The sequence below is a fragment of the Carassius gibelio genome, chromosome B9, assembly GCF_023724105.1.
Source record: "Carassius gibelio isolate Cgi1373 ecotype wild population from Czech Republic chromosome B9, carGib1.2-hapl.c, whole genome shotgun sequence".
Lineage (NCBI taxonomy): Eukaryota > Metazoa > Chordata > Actinopteri > Cypriniformes > Cyprinidae > Carassius > Carassius gibelio.
Genome location: NC_068404.1, coordinates 28,518,884 through 28,539,841, shown reverse-complemented (window position 1 = coordinate 28,539,841; position 20,958 = coordinate 28,518,884). Strand labels below are relative to the sequence as shown.

Sequence of the window (20,958 nt, the reverse complement as noted above, 5' to 3'; positions counted from 1 at the left end):
CCGTGTGACTGTGAATATCTTCAGTCGTTCGGTCTGTGTTATTGATTGTGCTGAATATGCGATCGGATGACATGATCTTTGGAATGCGCTCGGATGTGTCGAACAGGACTAGCTTGCTAAGCAAACATGCCTCTGACACTCCTGTGTGCCAATGCAGTCGCTTTAGTCAATGTTCAACAACACGCCTGAGTCTGACCCGCTTTCACATTAATACTCTGTTCACATATACTGTGGCATTTTAGTGTTTTATAATTATTAATCCATGGCATGTTTTAAATACACAATTAGTGACCTTCATAAAGTAACCTTTACTAACACATGTCACCATAGTTTATGAATACCACTGTAGAAAAATGTATTACTATGGTATAACTGGTAAATTGAATTAGTCTTCTATCATCAAATACTAATTACATTTTTTTGTATAATTTTTAATAATTGTATTATTTCTTATTTTATTTTAGTAGAATATATTATTTATGATTTTATTAATTTTGTTTAGTAATAGGTTTTTTTGTAGTAGTATTTTTATTTATATTATTAATATTATGAATCGATTTATTATATATAATAAAAGGAGTACTACAAAAAAAATGTATAAACTTTTTAAAATTTAATTTCTATTGTTGTACTATAATGTACTTATTGTTTTATGAATGTAGTTAATTTTAATTAATTGATTTTTTCGTCCGTTTGTAATTTGTCTTGTAAAGTCTGATAAACATCCAGCACTCAGGTTTAATCTAATAGTGTTTAGTGACAATAAAAACAGCAATAGTGATAATTTCAAAAATACCAATCAGTGCCTGTGAAATATGCAAATCTGTATTTTTGGTCTGTTGTTAGACTTGTTCGGCTGCTGTCGGTATTTTCAGATTTCAGTGTTTTTGTGTGGCTGCTCTTATTTTGTGTTATTTTACCTCAGAGGGAATCTAATGAAGCGAAGACTGTTAAATTATGAGTAACTGACTTCATATCTCACATTATTAGAAAATCACACTTAAGCCTCTTCTGCCAGCATCATTAGTGAATCCTCAGCAGTAGTTATGCATGCGTTTATGAAGTCATTAACATAAGGTTTATGATTAATTTATGAACAGCACCCGCCATTAGCGGATTTGTTAATGACAGAAATATAAAACTGAATAATTTTTTTACATATTATGTATTATAAATGAAAAAGTAAATTAGACCTTTAAGATTTAATGACACATTGTGACATTATTTTTTGTACCTTTCATTTCTTAATTCTTGCTACTGTAATGCTTTCTAAAACGTTGTGCTGATGTTAATTCAAATATAAAGTCGATTATTACCTCAATGCATTTATTTATGTATTTGTTTGTTCATTTTTGCTTGACATTAATGACAATTTAGCTTTGACAGTAAAGTCAAAATAATGTTAAAAATGTTGCAATTTTTTTTTTTTTCACAATGCAAAAATAATAATTGTCTTTATTTTTAACAAAATATATTTTTTGATTACTTTACATTTTGAGGGAAAACTAGAATGATATAAAATCTTAATTTTGCTCAATTGACTAAAAAATCAGAACAAATAAATATATGTAATGCTTTATTGTTTCATTAATATTTTATTTATTGCTTTAGTATATTTGATTATTTTATTTAATATTTTACTTCATTGATTTAGTGATTTGTATTTTATTTATTGTACTTTTATATTTGGGTTTTTTTTTTATTTGATATTTTACTTCGTTGTTTTTATTTTTTATTTATTTTTTGACCTTTTTATAATAATGTTATTTTTTGTGATAAATCATCAAATTTAGCTTAAAACATCAAAACAATGTGCTCACATTGCAAAAATCCTAAATGTCCTAAAATAAGGGTCTATTTTCTTTAACCTTAATATTACTTACTTTCTTTTGTTTTTGAAACACAAGACATTTCTTCATTAGAGACACATTTCCGGACAGATGTAAGTGAGAGTCTGTATCACCAGCTGATCCTTTGTTTGTTTTTTATTTAACAAAATGTTTTTAATCTTCATTTACAATTCCACTGATGATATGTGAGTCTGTCCTCAGCCGTGTGTGAAGTGTGTCTTTCTCTGAGCTGTCACACTTTAATTGGGCAGACTGGGGTGTAAATTGGATGGGTCTTTGTGCCCATGTGGGGCGTGTGAGACGGGACGAGACGAGACGGGACGCCCGTGGGTGTGTGTGAGGATGTGGGACTCATTTGACATGCAGCACCCCCCTCTTTCATGATCACACACACACACACACTCGGGCTGACGGTTAATGATCCGGGCGTGAGCAGCTGTTCATTAGTTTGTCTCTTTAGTGGCCCGACACCCGGCAAATATACCCCCTTCATTTCCCTCCGTTCACCACCTGAACCTCCACCAAACCGGCCGGTTAATATGAAGAGAAAACACAGTTCATAATGTCAAGAGCAAATCTCTAACAAATCTCAGTGTTGCTTAATGCTTACAAAATTTAGAACAAAGAAATTGTGAATATTTCATTGGGACACAGACACGCATTATATAAAGTGACTTTAGCTATACTTGCATTTTAATTAACCATATGATACATTGCACTTCTTGCATACGTGTTTTGCAATTTAATAAAAACACAATTAGTACATTTTACCTAACCATTTTTTGGCAATAGGTATAATGGTTGAAGACACCTAATATTTTTTTTTCTATTGCATTTATTTAATATTGTGTGTTATTTTTACTGTATTGTTTTAATAATTGATTATTTTATGATTTTCATAAAAAAATTATTTTACTTTATTTTACTAATATTTTATTTGATTTTGATATAATAAATATTTTACTTATTTGACATTTTATTAGTATTTTACTTTGTTGTTTTGGAGTTCTTTTATATTTCATTTTACTTTTATTACAAATATTGTACTGTCAAGATTTAGATAATGTATTTTTTTAACACTGAAAAGACATATTGGATATTTATTCTTGGTCTTAAATTTTTAACAGGCCACATTTACCATCTCTTTAACCCTTGTACTCACGAGCTGTGTGGAAGAGTCCCGATTGTTCGCTAATTCGCCGGAATGCATTTTGTCCATCTTGTCCTGGAAGAGGGATTTGGAGCCATGCTGAATTTTGAAATGGGTTTGCGGTGACAGAGGAGATTTTCACACGTTCCCCTCTAAATAAATGACTTTGCTAGAGAGATTGTGTGTGTGTGTGTGTGTGTGTGTGTGTATGAATGCTTGTGTGTTTGGGGAACTCCAGTGTTATCGTTCTAGTTTGGATGACATTCATGGTATTTCAGTCTCTGCTAAACATGAACACATATTTGGTTCTGGGATTCCCCAGCAGACGCTCGGATTGGCATGTCAACACGTTCAGAAACCCTCACACACTCGCTCTGGCTCAGCTTCTGCTTTTTCCTTTGGAAAGTGTGGTCAGAGTCTGATTACGGACCTTGTGACCTCTGAACTCTGACCTCTCTGTATTTATTATTTACAGGTGCGAAGAGAAGAGGAGATAGTTTGCAGTCGACGGTAGAAGCATCTCGGGAAATGAACGTCAGTTACACTGGAGGTACAAACCTTGAGGTTATTATTGTTAATGTGCAGGATATGGCATGATTTGAAGATGCTGTATCCTACCATACGTTGGCTAAAATTGTAATAAATATGCAAAGTAAACAAAAAATAAGAAAAAGTTCCTATACACAGAAAATGCATTTACAGTGAATTTAATATTTTTTCCTAGTTTTGTACTAAACTGAACTTTTATATTCCTTTTATGTGATACGATACTGTAAAAAATGATATTAAAATCAGTTATCTACTTATAACTTAATGTGATTACTTTTATATTAGTTCGTAATACATCACACACATAATGTATTTATACAATTTTTGCATTTACATTTTACATTTTTAATTTTTTTTACCATATGTTGAATTCAATAATTAAAAATAAAATCTGAAAATAAAATTATTATCATTTATGTGCAGGATGTTATACACGTTCACATGCATGACTTCTGTTCCTTTAATGTGATGTGATACTGTAAAAAAAATAATTTGCCAAAGGTTAATTGTTCCATTTACACTTTAAAATTTTTATGCCTTTTACCTTAAGTTTACATTAGTAAATGCTAACATAATATAAAAATATAATGTAAAATATCAAATAAAATGATAGAAAATAAACCAAGCACTACCAAGAAATGAATTTCTTCTTGAATGAATTCTAAAGTAAATGACTTTGGTGTTAAATTTTATTATAAATTTTGTAGTGTCAATATTATAAATCAAAACATGCAGTGTTTATATATAGTCCTGTTTCCAGAAATTTACAAGCTGGTTTGTGGTTGTTTATGTTTGCCTGGCATGCTGGGAGTTTTTGTATTCCCAGCATGCTTTGCTGTAGCACAGACTGAGGTCAATGAAAGGGAAAGAGTGAAGTTTCTGCTGCTTCTGTGTTGTGGTCAAACACAAGCCACAAGGTATAGAGTGTTTCAGTTTAGAGCACATGCATGCTGATTTTACTCTCCTACTATATACACTATATTTAACAAGAACAGATTTTTTGAATTTGAATTTCTTTATATGTCTGTGTTGTTTTATGTCCTGTACTCATGTCATAAACTTAGTGCTAGTTTTGTGTTTTCGACTGAAAACCAATGCAAAAGCTGATTCTGTTCGACATTTCACTGCAATTTGTCTCTTCTGAGTTGTAAACAGCGTTTTATTATAGTGAAAATAAGATTTTTTAGGTTTTTATCAGACGGTAGCTTTTTAAGTGCTTTTTTTTAAATTAAATAATATACTAGCAATTAATTTTTTTAATTTCATTATTTTTTTATTTAGTATAGAATTTTATTAAAATAAAGTAATATTTTACCATATGTTCGATTATTATTATTTATTTATTTATTTATTTTTAATAAATTCAATTGCAATGTTTTTTTTTTTATTATTAAAAAATATTAGTATAGTATGACAAATGGATGACTTTTGCAGTGACAGGCCTAACATTTTAAATTAATTGTTTAAAAGTAATCAAAATAAAATATTTTATATTAATAATAATATTAGTTATTTTAATAATATTAATTATTAAAATAATTATTTTAATAAAAAATAATAATATTCCTAATAAATAAGAATAATTCATAAACAGAAACAAAATGTTTTCTTTCCACGTGTAAAAAAAAAAAAAAAAAAAAAAAGTATTTTATTACAGTAAAAGTAAGATAAGTTTTGGCCTGTTACCAAATATGAAAGCTTTTTTTTTTTTTTTTTTTTTTTTTTTTTTTTTGTGAAGTACTAAATCAAATGACATAAATGATGATACCTTGATAAACAGCATTTTATTATACTTAAAGTGAATATATATATATATATATATAATTATTTTTTTTTTTTTTACAATGAAGCCAAATAGTTTTGAGTATATATATACATATATATAATTTCTTTTTTTCACTCTTTCTAACTTGTACTTATGAGAAGAATGTCTAAACCTTGGTATTACAAGCCTCATATTGCCCCTTTAAGAAGAATCACTTTATGTATGAGATGGTAGAGTTGTAGAGATGGTTTTTAAAAGTGGAAGTGAGACGCTGTGGTTTGTCTCCCATCAGCTGTGTTGAGGAGGACGTGTTGGGAAAGTGCTGAACTCGCACCGCCAGCGTGACCTTTGTTCATTCACTGAGCACGACATCAATCTGCCATCTGTGTTATTCGTGGCTTTTGGCATTCGCAGCTCCTTCTCACCGAATAGCTGCTAGTTAGGCCAAATATGCACTTTAGAGCAGCGTCTGCGGCTCTGCTCATGCAGAATTAGGGCTGACGTCAGGATGGAGAGTTGTGTTTGAAAGACTCTTAATGTGTGCTATGCTCTGGGTTTGGTTAAAAATATCAGGATTCATTTAGACACATGCTGAATGCGTGCAGACACACACACACACTCCAGCACAAACATATGTTCACACATACACACTCGCCAAGCACCAAATGTGAGTACAAACGGGCTTCCTTGGGAAAATAGAATACCAGTTATTCACCAGCTGTCTGGACATTGCTTTTCTGTTTATGACATTTGATTTATAAGAATGAATGTGTGAGCATCACTGACTAATTCTACTGTAGACTCTTTTACCTTAATGAAAACACGATGTATTTACCATTACGTTGTTTTTTTATTATTGCTTTTATCGAAAGCGACTTGCTTTTTACTCTGTTCATGCACTCCCTGGGAATCGAGCCCATGATTTTTGCGTTGCTAGCAATAGTACTAAATTGTTTTTTGTATTGAAATATGCAAGAAAACCGTAAACAACTAAAGTTCGCTTAACAGCTTAATAGTTTCTTCATCATTTTGACCTAATTTTGTCACAGTACCAGCATTTCGGTAGTTGGTAATTACAGTAAAATGTCATGGTTCTTGGCACCAGTTTCAATTCCAATGAAAAAGTGTTGGAATTATTAAACTATTTTAAATAATAAATACATTGAATGTGTTAGTTTTAATGGTAATGAGAATAATAGTTTATAATATAATAGTTAGATAATATATTATAATAAGGGCTGTAAGTCTATTTAATTTTTTTATTAATGGAATTACATGTGTCACTTAATTAAATTAATCAAATTAAATAAGATTAAATAATACTCTAAGAAACTAAAATTGCCAGCAGGTGTAAGGTGATGTCTGAATCATTTATTAGTTCAATTCGTTCAAAAGCCTGATCCATACAAGAATAGTGGTGTAATGGTACAAGTATTCGTACAGAAATTCTTCGAACGAACTAATCATAAAAGGAATTTCAATAAATGGTGTGGCAGATTGCTGTATAAACACCTCAATTCTTCATTTACGGAAAGATGTGATTTCAAAACCGCTTGGAGAAGAGCATTTCACGAAATATTAGACTGTGTAGTCATATTAAACTCCTGCTGTACCGAAACCATACCGAACTGTGATGTCAAAACCGAGGTACGTACCGAACCGTCATGTTTGCTGTGGCTGTATAGATAATATACATATAATTATATAATATATATTATACATATAATATATAATAAAATTTAAGTTTGGGCTCTGTTTTTTTTATTTTTTTTTTTATTGTAACCTTACAGTTCGGTATGGTTTCGGTACAGCAGGAGGAAGTCTCTCACAGTGTTGTTTTTTGCAGCCCTTTTAGTTTTAGTCTTAGTCTTTTGGACGAAAATGCTTTTTAGTTTTAGTCACATTTTAGTCACTTATAAACTTGATAGTTTTAGTCGACGAAAACACAAAAAGTTTGTCAATTTTATTAAAAAAAAAAAAAGTAGTCTTTAACAAATTAATTTAGGTTAAAAAGTATTGGAAATGGACTTAGGTTTGACAGTGTTGCAATTCATAAAACAACAGTTAACCTTAAAAGCTTTGCATAATAAACTAGACTTTCTCATTGATGGAGATGCAGTGCTGCCAAGCTGTACTTCATGGTCGCATTGGGCAGAAACCTTTTATCCACATATTTAAAGTAATTTTTTTTCCATGAATTGATGCTCTTCTAAAATTTAGCACATTGCCTATTTTCACCAGCAATCACAGTAATAAAGGAATGGTTTAAAGTTTAAACGGCAAAAGACTTTGAGCTACTACAACATTACTCACAGATAAAGTGGTAACAGTGGAATCACTGTTTTACTCCAAAAAAGCCAGGAGTAGAAATATTCTTACTTTGGCAGTTGTGGCTTCATTTGGGAAATTGCTAAAGTGCAATGAACAACGTGCCCAAAATATAAGCTATTGAGGAACACATACTTATGCTCTACAACTTGTGCTTCAACTTGTCTGCCAGTGCAACAACAAGATGCATATTATTTGTAAACACAAACATCATACAACCCTGTCTAATAAAAGTGACAAACATTCAGGGATGCAAACACATGTATGGTCAAAAAAGAGAGAGTTATCGAAGCCCTCACCCCGCAGCAAATATCACAATTCACAAACAAGAGCTAAGAAGTGTATGTATTTATATAGCCTACACTACACACAAATAATATACAATTAAATTATGCTAATTTTAAATGTATTGTGTAGGCTAGGTATAAAAATATAGGCTTTTAATAATCTTTCAGTGCGCAAAACCATGATAATATGAAACGCTTCAAAACAGCGCGTATGCACATAACGGGTGCAGAATGATGTGCTCAAAGCAACATGGAGTCACAGTGTGCTGCGCTGCTCAAGTGCGCATTTAAAAGGACGTGCAACCCCGTCCCAGGTGCAGCCCCGCCTCGATCTGCAGGCTGCAGCCGGGTGCTTCTCCAAAACAGGCAGAAATAATATGCATTGTGAACGTCAGACTTATAATCATTTTCGTTCCGTCTCGTCTCGTCATGAAAACTCGAAAACGTCTCGTCATGTTTTAGTCACATTAGAGCCATTTTTAGCTAGTCATCGTCGCGTTATTGTCATAAAGAAAGGTGCGCAAACGAAATCATTTTGTTGTCATCATCGTTGACGAAAACGACATTGCTCTATCAGGTATCACGAGAAAACAACTCAAGGTGCTAATATACAATCACAATGTGATATTATACTACCGATTAGTATTAAACTCCATACTGAAGTCCCATATAGCCAGAAAATTATTTGTGGGACACCATGAGCACAGAGACTGTAGAGTACACCGCAAGTTTGAAAACGCTTAGCTTAAATGATTAATATGAATAAACAAGCTGAGGTCGTATTCTCAAGTGAAGCGAGTTGAAGCTTAAACCTGGAAACAGCGCTTCTTACATTATCACTTAACAACCGGATAATGGTATTTAACTATTATAAGCATAAAAAAAAGTAAATTACTTTTTTCACAGTTAACTGAAAAAATATAAATAAAAAAATATATTTTTTGGTGGATGCTTTTATTATAATGAATTTGTGTTTTAAATATTATTATTTATGTTTTTATATTTATAAATGTATTTAAAAATGTAATATTATTTTCTTAATTGAATATATGAAGTTGAGTCTGGACTTACTGAAGCGCTTTTTTGTATCTTAGGTTTTTAATTAACAAGTTGACCTTTGGGGGAGGGTCATTCTCATTCTAGAGAGCGTTTTGATTGGACAAAAAAAAATTGGATACACCCCTGAGTGCGTGATGATGCATTCTTTCTCTGTTTACCTGGAAGAGAGCATAGCGTGTACGTCAGCTGACTGACTTTTAGAAATATACTAGCATAGAGATGATGGAAATCACAGATACTGGAATAAAAACGCTACAGTGTTGTCTTTCTAACAGATAAACCAATGCATGATGTGACCTCTTTGATTTAGGATACAGTCCAAGCGCCGCATTCATTAGTGTTTTGAAATCATTTCCTCGTCTGTTCGGCTTCCGCATTCTGTGTGTGTGTGAGAGAGAGAGATCAGGATCGCTGCATCGTGTCTGCGTCATCTGGCCCTTTCATTCATGAAAAGTGTGACGTGAGCAGTCTCCGCTCTACCGCCGCCCACTCAGACGATCTGCAGCTCTCTCTCTCTCTCTCTGTGTCTCTGTCTCTCGGCCAGCTCTTTCAGAAGGAGGATCATGCATGGCAGGGACATCATCTGTGAGTAATCCACTGCAATGTTGTGTGTCATGCTTAAACATTACTCTCTTTCTTCGCTCTTTCCTGTGTGTATGTATTTGTTTATTTTGTTTATTTCTGATGTCCGTCTGGGGTTGAAGATGCCTAACTTGCGTGTATGTGTGTTGGTTGTGCATACGAGCTATATTTGTCTTGTGTTCGCTGCGGTGCTTCTTTTATCACTGCCCTCTGCTGAAGGAAAGATGGAGCAGCCGACAGGGATACACCACTACACACACACACACACACACACACACACACACGTGTGCATACAGAACTTAATGACTTGTCTCGGGGGAATCGCATGTCATGCATTTTAACAATGCATCTCTTTCCATTTCTTTTGTGTTGTCTAATTTGTCGAGATTTATCATTTTAGATCACCTTGTGTTTATATCACAGGATAGTCATTGTTGCTTAAAATCAGCTAGAAATCATATAACCATATGAAAATGTATGTTTAAATCCTCTCTGGCTTCAATCTTCTGTTGATTTATATCTTGATGGATGTCAGCCAAAAGCTAAATAATAAAAAAGCATCGTTCTGACTTAATTTTGATTGGATAAGCCTCATCTGTATAATATTCAAAACACACACACACACACAGGTCATGCTTGAAAACTGTAAATAATGTAAATAATGTAATGACTTCCTCATTTTGACTTTCACAATAGCAATATTTCAGTATTCGGTGCATGGTTTGGGTTGAACAGCAAAAACAGTTATATATATTTATGTATATATGTATGTATATATATATATATATATATATATATATATATATATATATATATATATAATTTAACTGTTAAAGTAAGAGTAACAAATAAATGAGTTTATTTTTAATAATAGTAAGATCTAACTTTGTGTAACTTTTGAACTATTTTATTTATCTGAAAATAAACATTAATAAATACGTAGTTTATGTAGTTTTTCCGTCTAATCCTTAATTGTAATAAACATATTTATAATGTTGAAGCCGAATACGTTATTCGGAAAGACACGGATAATGGCTTCAAAAACGAATAATGGATAAAGAATAATTCTGCCCGAATATTCGTCTGAGGCTGCAGGACAGTCTGGTGTTTGCTAGGTAACAGGTGAGCCAGGGGATCAGCGCAATATTTTACACATACCTCCTAAAGTCACGCAATAATAAGTGTGTGAAGTGAATGAATTTAAACTTTACGAATGAAAAGAGCGCATATCAAACACCGCATTGCTGTTGCCTCTCTGTGCATCTCTCAGAAATCAGAGCTTGCCAAGAGTAATATCAACTAAAATAATACATCATACTGTACATGTTCTACTATTTGTGTATATTTAAAAGGCATTGATTTAAAGACTAGTAAATTATACATGAATGAATGGAATAAGCACTGCGCGATCATCAATCAAAGAGCCGCGTTGCCGTCTCTGCGCGTCTCTCAAAAACCAAACCAGCTCTCTGTCCAGAGTATAGGGTATCCGCTTCGACTGTTAGAAGATATTTAAATAAATGTTATAATCATTACGTTTTAGTTAAACACCGTATATTTGTTCAGTGATAACTATGTAAAAAAAAACATAATGGTTTTAGTAACTATAATTGTACAAAGTTCCAGTTCCAATTCCAGTTCAAGCTCCGCCTACTTCCGGTTTTATCCGAATACACATACAGATACGAATAATTTTGTAATTGTTACAGAAATACTGGCTTCGCTGCATACCCCTAAAGTATATATTCACGCACTGAATTTGTTTTTAAACTGAAAATTGCTGAAAATTGCTAGTAAATTTCACAAATAAAAGAAACAAAAAAAGCTACACATTAAATTAAACATGCTGTTTTGTAGTAGAAAAACTTAGTATTTCGTAGAGTATTCTTAGTAGAAATGTTTATTTTGTTGTAAACTGTTTTTTTTTTTTTAAAGTTGCTGTGTACATATATTTGTGTGTGTCTGTGTACATTTTTTTCTATTGTTTCAGTGATATTTTTCTGTTATATTGTTAAAGGTTGTCCATCTGTCTTCCAGCTGGAATAGTGGAGAGTAGCTACGTTTGTTTCTAAGCGTGTTTGTATAAACTCACGCTGGCCGCCAGAGCTTTAAATCTACAGAGATGGAAAGAGAAAGGGAAAGAGAGGCTCATGTAGAGCAATACAAGAGCTGCCTCAGCCGGTTTCTAAAGAAGGTGTGTGTGTGTGTGTGTGCTCGTATGTGTGTGTGTGTGTGTTGAGTCCGCAGCAGCTAATGGAAGTGCCAATGTAAAGTATTGATTATGTGTCAGAACTGTAAAAGCTTGGGGAAAGACGAGAGAAAAGAGCTGGAAAAGCCTGTAATCTTGAGTCGTGTCATTGTAGTGTGTGTGTGTGTGCTGTAGCATGCAGCAGCATCATCATCATCTCCCAGCGTGTGTGTGTGTGTTGTTGCTGAAGAGGAGCAGCAGCTGGTCAGATGGAGTCGCTCCTCTCGTGTCCTTTGTTGTCGCTCTGGGATCTTTTCTTGTCAGAAGTGAGCTGAAGCATTGTCTTTCTCCTCTTTTCCTCCTAATTCTTTTCGTCTTCCCTCTGTGTCTTTGTAAAGTGTTAGAGTTAGAGTGCAGAAGTCCCTCCGGAAGTAAAAATCCCCCAAAGTTTGCCCCTGAATGGGAAAATCGTGATTACAATTACGGATGCCACAATTACATAATCATTCAAAGTGCAAATTAATCGTTCATACTCCACTTATGTTATTCTGTGTGCTTAAGATTTTAATTTTAGTTTTAGTATAACATTATAATACCATTCATATTTTTTCATTTTTATAATTTAAAGAAGAAACCAACAGGATTTATAGTTGACATTTAAGGCTTAATGCTATTAGAAAAGCACTAAAAGATTTTAAGTTAGTGTTTTCAGTTTGTTTATTTTCATAAAAAAATACGGCATGCAGTTGCTTCAAACATCATTCAGTGTAAATTGTGATTATCGTAATTAATAATCCCAGTTACAATTTCAATGGAATTACTGATAATTATTATAGTGCCCTATAGTGTATATCAAAAAGTACAGCATTGTGCCTTTTGACATTTTGTCAGATTTTCAGGGGATTTTTCTCGCAGGAAATTTAACGAGAAAAATACTTGCCGCTAAAATAGTGGGCGGGGACTGTTGCACTCTGCAGTGATGTCAGATCATTCTGACTCACGATTGGCTGAAGTCAGGCTCAGCGTCTATCTATCAAACCTTTATCGAATGAGATCTCATGATGCTGGGTCCCCGGGGCTCTGAGTGTCCCGAGAGCCAAAGGGATTGAATGGGGCCCAGCCCTGTGATGCGTGAGCGGCCGAGTGATGTTAAACTAATGCACAGCGTCACAGTATGTTTTCCTCCATCTCTGCAGTCTGTTTTTAGCTGGCTGCTGCATCAGTGTTAATATGACTCACCTCACACTCCCACGATCCTCCAGCCATATTTGCTGTGATTTACACTCGCTGCACTTAATAATCGCTCCTCTGTGGGTGAATGAGTGTGTGTAGGAGGAAAGAGCTGATGTTTGCCTACAGGTTACTGATAAGAACCGAACCGTGTTAACTGTGACCATCACACTGATCAGACTTACAGATGATGTGGACGGTATAGTTTGTACTACGCCGTTTGCATTGTTTTTTTATGTTTGAAAACAAACATACTGTGAGACCAGTGTAGTACGAATAATAACGAGTGAACTGAAAACATACAGCGTGAGCCGTGTAGTCTGATTCTTATGAGCCGTTCTTTTAATGAATCATGATGAATCTCTGTACTGAATCGGTTACAGCTGTTATTGAATCACTTTCTGAACTTGCAGTGAGGTCTTGAAATAAAGCAAATTGTATTTATATGCATTTTGTAAATATGAAAAAAAAAAGTTATTACGGTTCATATTATTTTTTTATTATTATTTATACTGTGATACTAAAATTAATGTTGTGTAGTAAAACATTTTGAAAACATTATGTATATACTATATTTGTAAAATAATATTAAAAATAAAAGTGTGTAGTTAAAGATAAACATCTGCAAAACTTAGCAAGCACAGACTTTTTATTATTAATATATTGTTTAAATAATAAAAGTGTGTGTGTGCATGCAAAGTTTTGCAGATGTTTATCTTTAACTAGACACTTTTATTTTTAATATTATAAATATATATTATATTATATATTTTCTATCATATATAATTTAAATATATATTAAATATATTTAATATATAGATGTATATATTTAATATATATGTATGTGTATGTTTATTTATTTATTTATAAATGATTATAATAAAGTATGTGTATAGATGGAAAGAAGGGTGTATGGAGAGCAAAAGTTTTAATTGAATATCCAGCTGAAAGAAAGCTATATTAGGATGTATAGTTTGATCGTGACATGATTCATGCCCCGATGAAAGCTTGTTCATCTCATCCAGCCCTGCTCCCGCTGAAGCTCCTGCGGCTGCGTTTCATTTGACGTCAGACTGCAGTGACTGCACTAAAGCAGATGTATTTAGGCCATTCGTGTCCCTGCGCTCTTATGATTTCAGCTTTAATAAACAGCAGCATTAGGATCCCAAAGCAGGAATAACTGTGGAGCCTCTGATCCGAACCCGGAATAAACCCAAAGCAGGATCAGCACTAGCAATCGTATGCATTTGTGTTAGACGTGTTTGCATGTCAATGACCTCAATTTGAGCCCAAAGTCATCATATTTTGGTTAACTATAAAATTAGCATGGGCTGAGATTACTAATATATAACAGTATTAACAATATTTGATATAAAAAACAACAACACTGCAAAGATTTAAGAGCACTGTTTATTTGAACATTAGGACATTAGGTTTCCTGAAGGACGTGTCATTGGACTAGTTGTGGTATCCTGTTTTTTGCTCATAATTATAAATATATAATGTTTATGTTTTAACATTTTTCCTGGTTTAAATAAGTTAAAATGCACAGAAATTGACATTAATGCAGCTTCATATTACTTTCTAAAAGATGATTCAAAATCATGCCATTTAAAAAAATGAATATCTTAAAACAAGATACATTTACTTAGCAAAATTGAATAAAATTAAAAAAAAATTCATAGAATATATTCTCAAAGAAATTAGTTCTTTCATTTGTAAGGATGAGTCTTGTGTGTTTATTAAAACAAGTAATATTTGTCAATGGGAAAGGAACAATTAAAATGCAATAAAATCTGTCAAAATAATTTTTTGCTTTAAAAACTTCAGAAATGTCATACTGAATAGAAGTAATTATTCAGAAATTGAAAACTTAAAGAGCTTTAGAAGCAAGACAATAAATACATTTCAGTGGGAAAAGAAAATTATTTTTCTTTAAAATTTAATGTATTAAAAAAGTAACTTGTTATAATAGCATTTCATTTCAAAGTTCATATACTGTAATTATTCAGAAATGTAAAACAAAATATTTGTCAATGAGAATTGCAAAAATAACAAAGTTAATATATTTTTAGCTTTGTATTATATTGCATTATAAGACATCTCTACAGCAGTATAATCAATTTCAAAGAGATTTTTGTTGTTGGAATTGCTTGATAATTGGCTAAAAGCCTCAACAACTCAATTAGAGAGATCAATGCTGAAGTGATGATCTCTGTCCTGTGGGATCCTGATGCTCAGGTGCCGCTCTCATTGTTCCTGTGATTGATTGTCAGTCATGAGCTCTCAGCGTGTGATTGGAGGAGGGTGTGGCCAGTTTTCAGCTCAGACTAATTGTCTCTTTGTTGTAGTGGCAGCTGTGGATTCACCCTCGACCCCGACATGCATTAGAAAAGCACTGTGTGTGTTTGGGCTTTGCTTTGGCAGGGACCCTGAAAAATCATGATTTCTTGTTACAGCACATTGGTTTATTATGTTTAGAGCAAGAGTTTTCAAAAAGGTTCAAATGCACAGAAATTGTGGCTTTATTTTGCATTCTAAAATCTGGCTGGAAGTCTTAAGATTAATCACAAATTAAAGATAAAAAGTTTTATCATAAAAAAAATGTAATTATGAATACAAATTATTATTATTAATTTCTCCTACTGAGATTATTTTCCAGATTTTTCACCAATAGTATCTCAGTGGAATAAATGTATCATTGTTTTTAGGAAATATTTTTCAGACTAAATAATCAAATTATTTGAAAGGCATTTTAAATATTAATGAGTATTATTATTTTAAAATCTGAAAAATAATGGAAACAATAACAACAACAACATGTTTTATATATGTTTTGTATAATATATTTTATATTGTTTCCATTATTTTTCAGATTGTAATATATTTTAAAGGAATATGTTTTTACTATTTCTGTTAATATTATACAAATTAAATAAAGATTTACAGAAATTGACATCACGGCCTTTTCTTTCTGCTTTCTAAACACTGGTTGCAAATCAGATTATTGTTTTTGTTTTTTATTCTATCTACAGAATTTTCCAGATTGTTACATTTAATATTTGAATACAGTAAATTTATAGTTGTTTTTGTCAACATTTTCCATACAATATTCTACTGTTTTTAATTAATTAATTAATTTGTCTTTTTTTGAAAGATTGTGTAAATGAGCCTTTATACTAGGAAAACTCATATTTGTGGCCTGTAGCATTAAAAAGATTGAAAACCCCTGCTTTGAAGTGCTTTTAGTTCCCATTTTGAGCATTGACCAAAAATTTCCAAAACTGAAAAAATGATAATAATGTCTTAACATGATAAAATGATTTTACCTGTATGTGTGAACACTTTTTACACACTACATATTTTAGGTATTATATAAAAATTATATGATTGAAGAAAATTACAATTATAAAGTTACATTTTACAAAATTAAGCCCTGTTGAACATGAAAAATAAATTATTACTAGCTAGCTCTCCTTTTGTAGTGTAGCTGAACTTATAACATTAGGTTTTTAAACATTTCATGAAATTGAAAATCTTTATCCACTCCTCATAGTCTCCTGGTCCACATTGCATCCACTTAAAGTGTTTTTCTAGAAATCTAGATATTTTCTTACAACCTTACGTGAATTCTTCTGATACATTGTGAAATGCAGTTGCAGAAGGGTAACAGGTGCATTAGAGCTAGCATTAGCACCAAGCTAAGAGTTTTCATAAAATTAATAGCTTTTACACAAATCTCACTCCAAACTAGCATCAAGTGTTTGGAGTAACTTACTTATTTGTAGTTTTTTTAAATGAAGTTTCCAGCTTGGCATTTCTCATGGAAACCTTCTTTATTGTTGAAAACACCCCAGTGTGTGTGTAGTAAACGAAACCATACATCATTCATTCATACAGAGTATGACCGCGTAATACAAGTTAATGCTCTCCAGATCATGTATATCAGCGGAAAATGAATAGAAATGATGATTCTCTGTAAAGAAATATCAAGTAAACTAGTGTGAAATTTTCAGGATTTTTTTTTTTTTTATCAGAATATGAACTAAAAGCTGTAATGGAAGCTGTTCAGCAAGTGAGTGAGCGAGAGAGAGAGAGAGAGAGAATCTCTGCACTCTACACATGTTCTTTGTCTAGTTTGTATACATGTTTGTTTTAGGCCTTTTGATGGAAGTTATTTACATAAGAGTTCACAATGGTGTGTTGCAAGGGAACATCAGCACCTTGTGCTTTAAGCCTCTCTGTGTGTGTGTGTGTGTGTGTGTGTGTGTCAGTCAGGGCAGATTGTTCATCCTCTTGTATGAGTGGGATTATTGGTTCATGTCAGATGTGGGGTTTGGGTGTGTCTCTGTCCACCATCAGCTGGAACCTGATCTTCCCATCAACCCCACCAGCTGTCCTGTCCCCTGTGTGTGTGTGTGTGTGTGTGTGTGTGTGTGACCCATTAATTTATTTTCATCCTGTTGAAGACGTTTTCTTTTCCTGCTGTAGGGATGAGGTTGTAAGGATAATTATTTTGCTAACATACGGAATAAGAATATTATTATTATTATTTAATATTTATTTAATTATAGTTTTTATACTTATAACCAAAAAAAATACAAATATTGTTGTTTAGTATTGTATAGTTTTATGTTATTTCTTTGTTTATTATTATTATTGAATATATTATTAAATTAAATGTTTACACAACACTGAGCAAGAATATTTGTCTTTTAAAATGTGAAATATAACATTTGTTTTTATTTTATTTAATATTAAATAATACTTTTACACTGATAAGATTATACAATAGTAATCAATTATTATTATTTTGGTATTTTATTTACCGGTAATATTTTTTTATTAAATGTTATACTTAATACTGTACAATACAAAAAAAAAGTATTATTATTATGAGTGAATATATTATTAAATTGTATTTTAATACTTGACACTTAGCAAGAATATTTGTCTTTTTTTAAATATATAAAATATAACGTCTGTTTTTAATATTAATACTTTTTATACTGATAAAATTATAAAATACAAAACAAAATGATTATTCTTATAATTTTTATTCTTTTTAATATTGGTAGCATTTTAATATTTTTCTTGATGTCTGTGTGAAATCAAAATTAATGTTTATTTAATTAACTCTTTAATTTTTTTAATGCATACAATTTCAAAGATTTTTTTTTTCTTCGTAATCTTTTAGCCAAATTCAGTAACCTGCATTAGAAACCATTTTAACACAAAGTGTTACTTTAAGATCTGTTTTTGTATTTAAAGTACCGTACCACTAATTGGAGTCATTAATCAGCATATGTATGTTTCAAGACAGTCACAGTTTTCTGTCCTGTGTTGATTTATGTCCTATTGAAACCGGAAGCTGAAGTGTGGATTAGTGGATTAAAGGTCTTGATAAATCTCTTTGTCTCTCTCTGTCTTTCTCTTTAGTTTCTCTTTAGTATCATTGAACACATTTGAAGGTCCAGAAACATAATTCTTAACATTATTTCTATTAATACTTTGCTCATTAGTGACAGTAGGCGGCTCATTTTCCAGTTGGACAGGAAGTGCATTGATAAAGCCCAGATATTATTTATAGCAGTGCTCCCACCAAAACCAATGAATAATTCACTGTCTTCAGATTGATGTCAACTCACGAGTGACACGACAGAACCCAGCCAGACTGATCCGGACTCCACAGGACTACACATGTACAACCAGAGATAAACTATTGTCATGAGTGTGTGTGTGTGTGTGTGTGTGTGTGTGTGTGTGTGTGTGTGTGTGTGTGTGTGTGTGTGTGTGTGTGTGTGCGCGTCCATGGATTTTGGCAGGACTGTTGTTTTTGTACTGTACTGTACTGTAACTCAGAGCCGGCGTGGAATTACACACACACACACACACACACACACACACACACACACACACACACACACGTTTGCCGGTCACCTGAGCGACTCTCTCTGGTTTCCTGCTGCACTCTCGGCAGAGTTCTGTGAGACGCATGTGATGCATTATTGATGCACTTCTGCTGCTGCAGCTCTATCACACCCACTCACCAGATCACTTAGCATGCAGAAATACCCCAAATAACCCACATTAATACCCCACTGTATATATCGGCACCATGTTGGCCTTTCTAAACAATTTTATTCATTTTATTTGCTTTATTTGTTGTTTGTTTATTATTGTTTCATCATTTTAATTATATATTTTGTATTTTAATAACATTATTTGTATTTTATTGTATTATTAGTAGTTGTTGTATTTATCTGTTTTTATATCCGATTGTTTTTGTTCTTGTATTATAATATTATTTATCTATTTGTTTTTGTTTATTTTTCATTGGTTTTAGTATTAATTGGGTTTTTCATTTAGGTATCGTTTATTAAAGATTTCCATTACTTTTACCATCATATACTGTAGCACTGAGGCTCTATACTTTTTGGTGACACTTTATTTTAAGGTCCAATTCTTACTATTAACTAACTAGGGATATGCTGGTATCAAATATTCATGTTGCGATTAATTGCTCATGCTTTTATCATGGTATACGGTATTACGACGTTATTGATATTTAGTTTTAAAAAAGTGGTCATAATACAGTATAAACGGTTTAATAACTTTATTCTTATAACAAAAATTACTGATCATACAATAAAGCATCACAGAAAAATATGTCGCAGTCCAGAATAAAATGAAAAAAAGTTTTGAAAATAAATAGCCTAATAAGTCTAAATATTTAATATTTGGCACTGTGATGAATATCATAGCGAAAAAACACAAATTTGAATTATTTAAATATGTTTTAGAAATTAGCGCAGCTGCTTTATTTATGGGGTTTCCAGTGTAAAGGCTACTTTTTTCTGCAGTTTATCGCCATCTGCTGTCAGAGAGTGAATGTGTTTTCATTCAGCGCCTCACTCACGTGTTCCCCATGTGCTTCTCTTACGTGCTTGTTAACATCAGAGCGCACATGCATCTTTCAAGAAGCAAACCATACTGCGGTGTTGTGCATTTTGACCAGTTGATGGGAATAGTATTCTTAAAATGCATTCCAAATTCTGAATAATTTATAATATATAAATATTTGCGGTATTTAGAAGTGCCCACAATAACCATATTGCACATATTCATAACCGTGATATATGGCATTACCGAATGCTGGCACATGTCTATAACGAACTATTACAGCTTTTGCCTCAAACTCTTAATTTGCTGTTTATTAGTAGTAAGTAAGGTAGTAAGGTATTACTGAATTGTAATTAGCTGAATGTTAGAAGAGCAACTGGTCAGATGTGTTCAGGTTTGTGTGTGAGCTGCTGTTTCTCCTGTTTCTCTTTAAGTCTAATCAGAAGTGGAAAAGTGCAGCTCAGGTCCTGATCTTGTCAGCCAAATCTCTCCTCTTTCCTGCAGCTCTCATGGACTCTGATCTGTACTGTAGTTTTGAAACTTTCTGAAGGAGCTCTGCTGGATTCCCATGTAAATATAAAATATAAAACTAAATATATACACACAAACACATGCATACGTACATAGGTAAAAAGGCTGCCGTTAGTCGACCTGAAGAGACTTGGTTGACCAAAATTGTACTAGTTGCTTAGTCTATGGTAATACACTACATTAGGCAGTACATCCAAATGCTCACCTATCATTTGTCGACCTCTAATATGGCTTATCATTTGAAATATGTATATTAGTATTAGCAAATTTACATGGCAGCTCAAACTAATGTAAACCTAGAAAAAATTGCTCTATTGAAGTGTCTGTACGGAGTGTGGAAGCTGAAGAGTAGGGTTGAGGCACCGGTGCAGTCACTGAAAATACTGTAATTTTTGGTCATATAGATAAGAGTAATGCATCTTTTGAATCTGTAAAGAATATGTTTATTTATGTGCACTAATAATAACATCGAAACATTGTGCTTTTGTAAAATAATGAAAGCAAACAGAATGAGTTTTCTCTGTCTCTGTGAACTT

The 20,958-nt window shown here is 32.5% G+C and overlaps 1 protein-coding gene across 2 annotated transcripts in view; it reads left to right on the top strand.

The window, feature by feature from the left end:
* LOC127965402 (mitogen-activated protein kinase kinase kinase 13) overlaps positions 1-20,958 on the top strand; it is a 55,979-nt gene that overhangs the window by 12,488 nt on the left and 22,533 nt on the right. For both annotated transcript variants that reach the window (XM_052566212.1, XM_052566211.1), the window contains exon 2: positions 3,476-3,550. The gene's annotated coding sequence lies outside the window, so the exon portion shown is untranslated. The remainder of the gene's footprint in view (positions 1-3,475; positions 3,551-20,958) is intronic.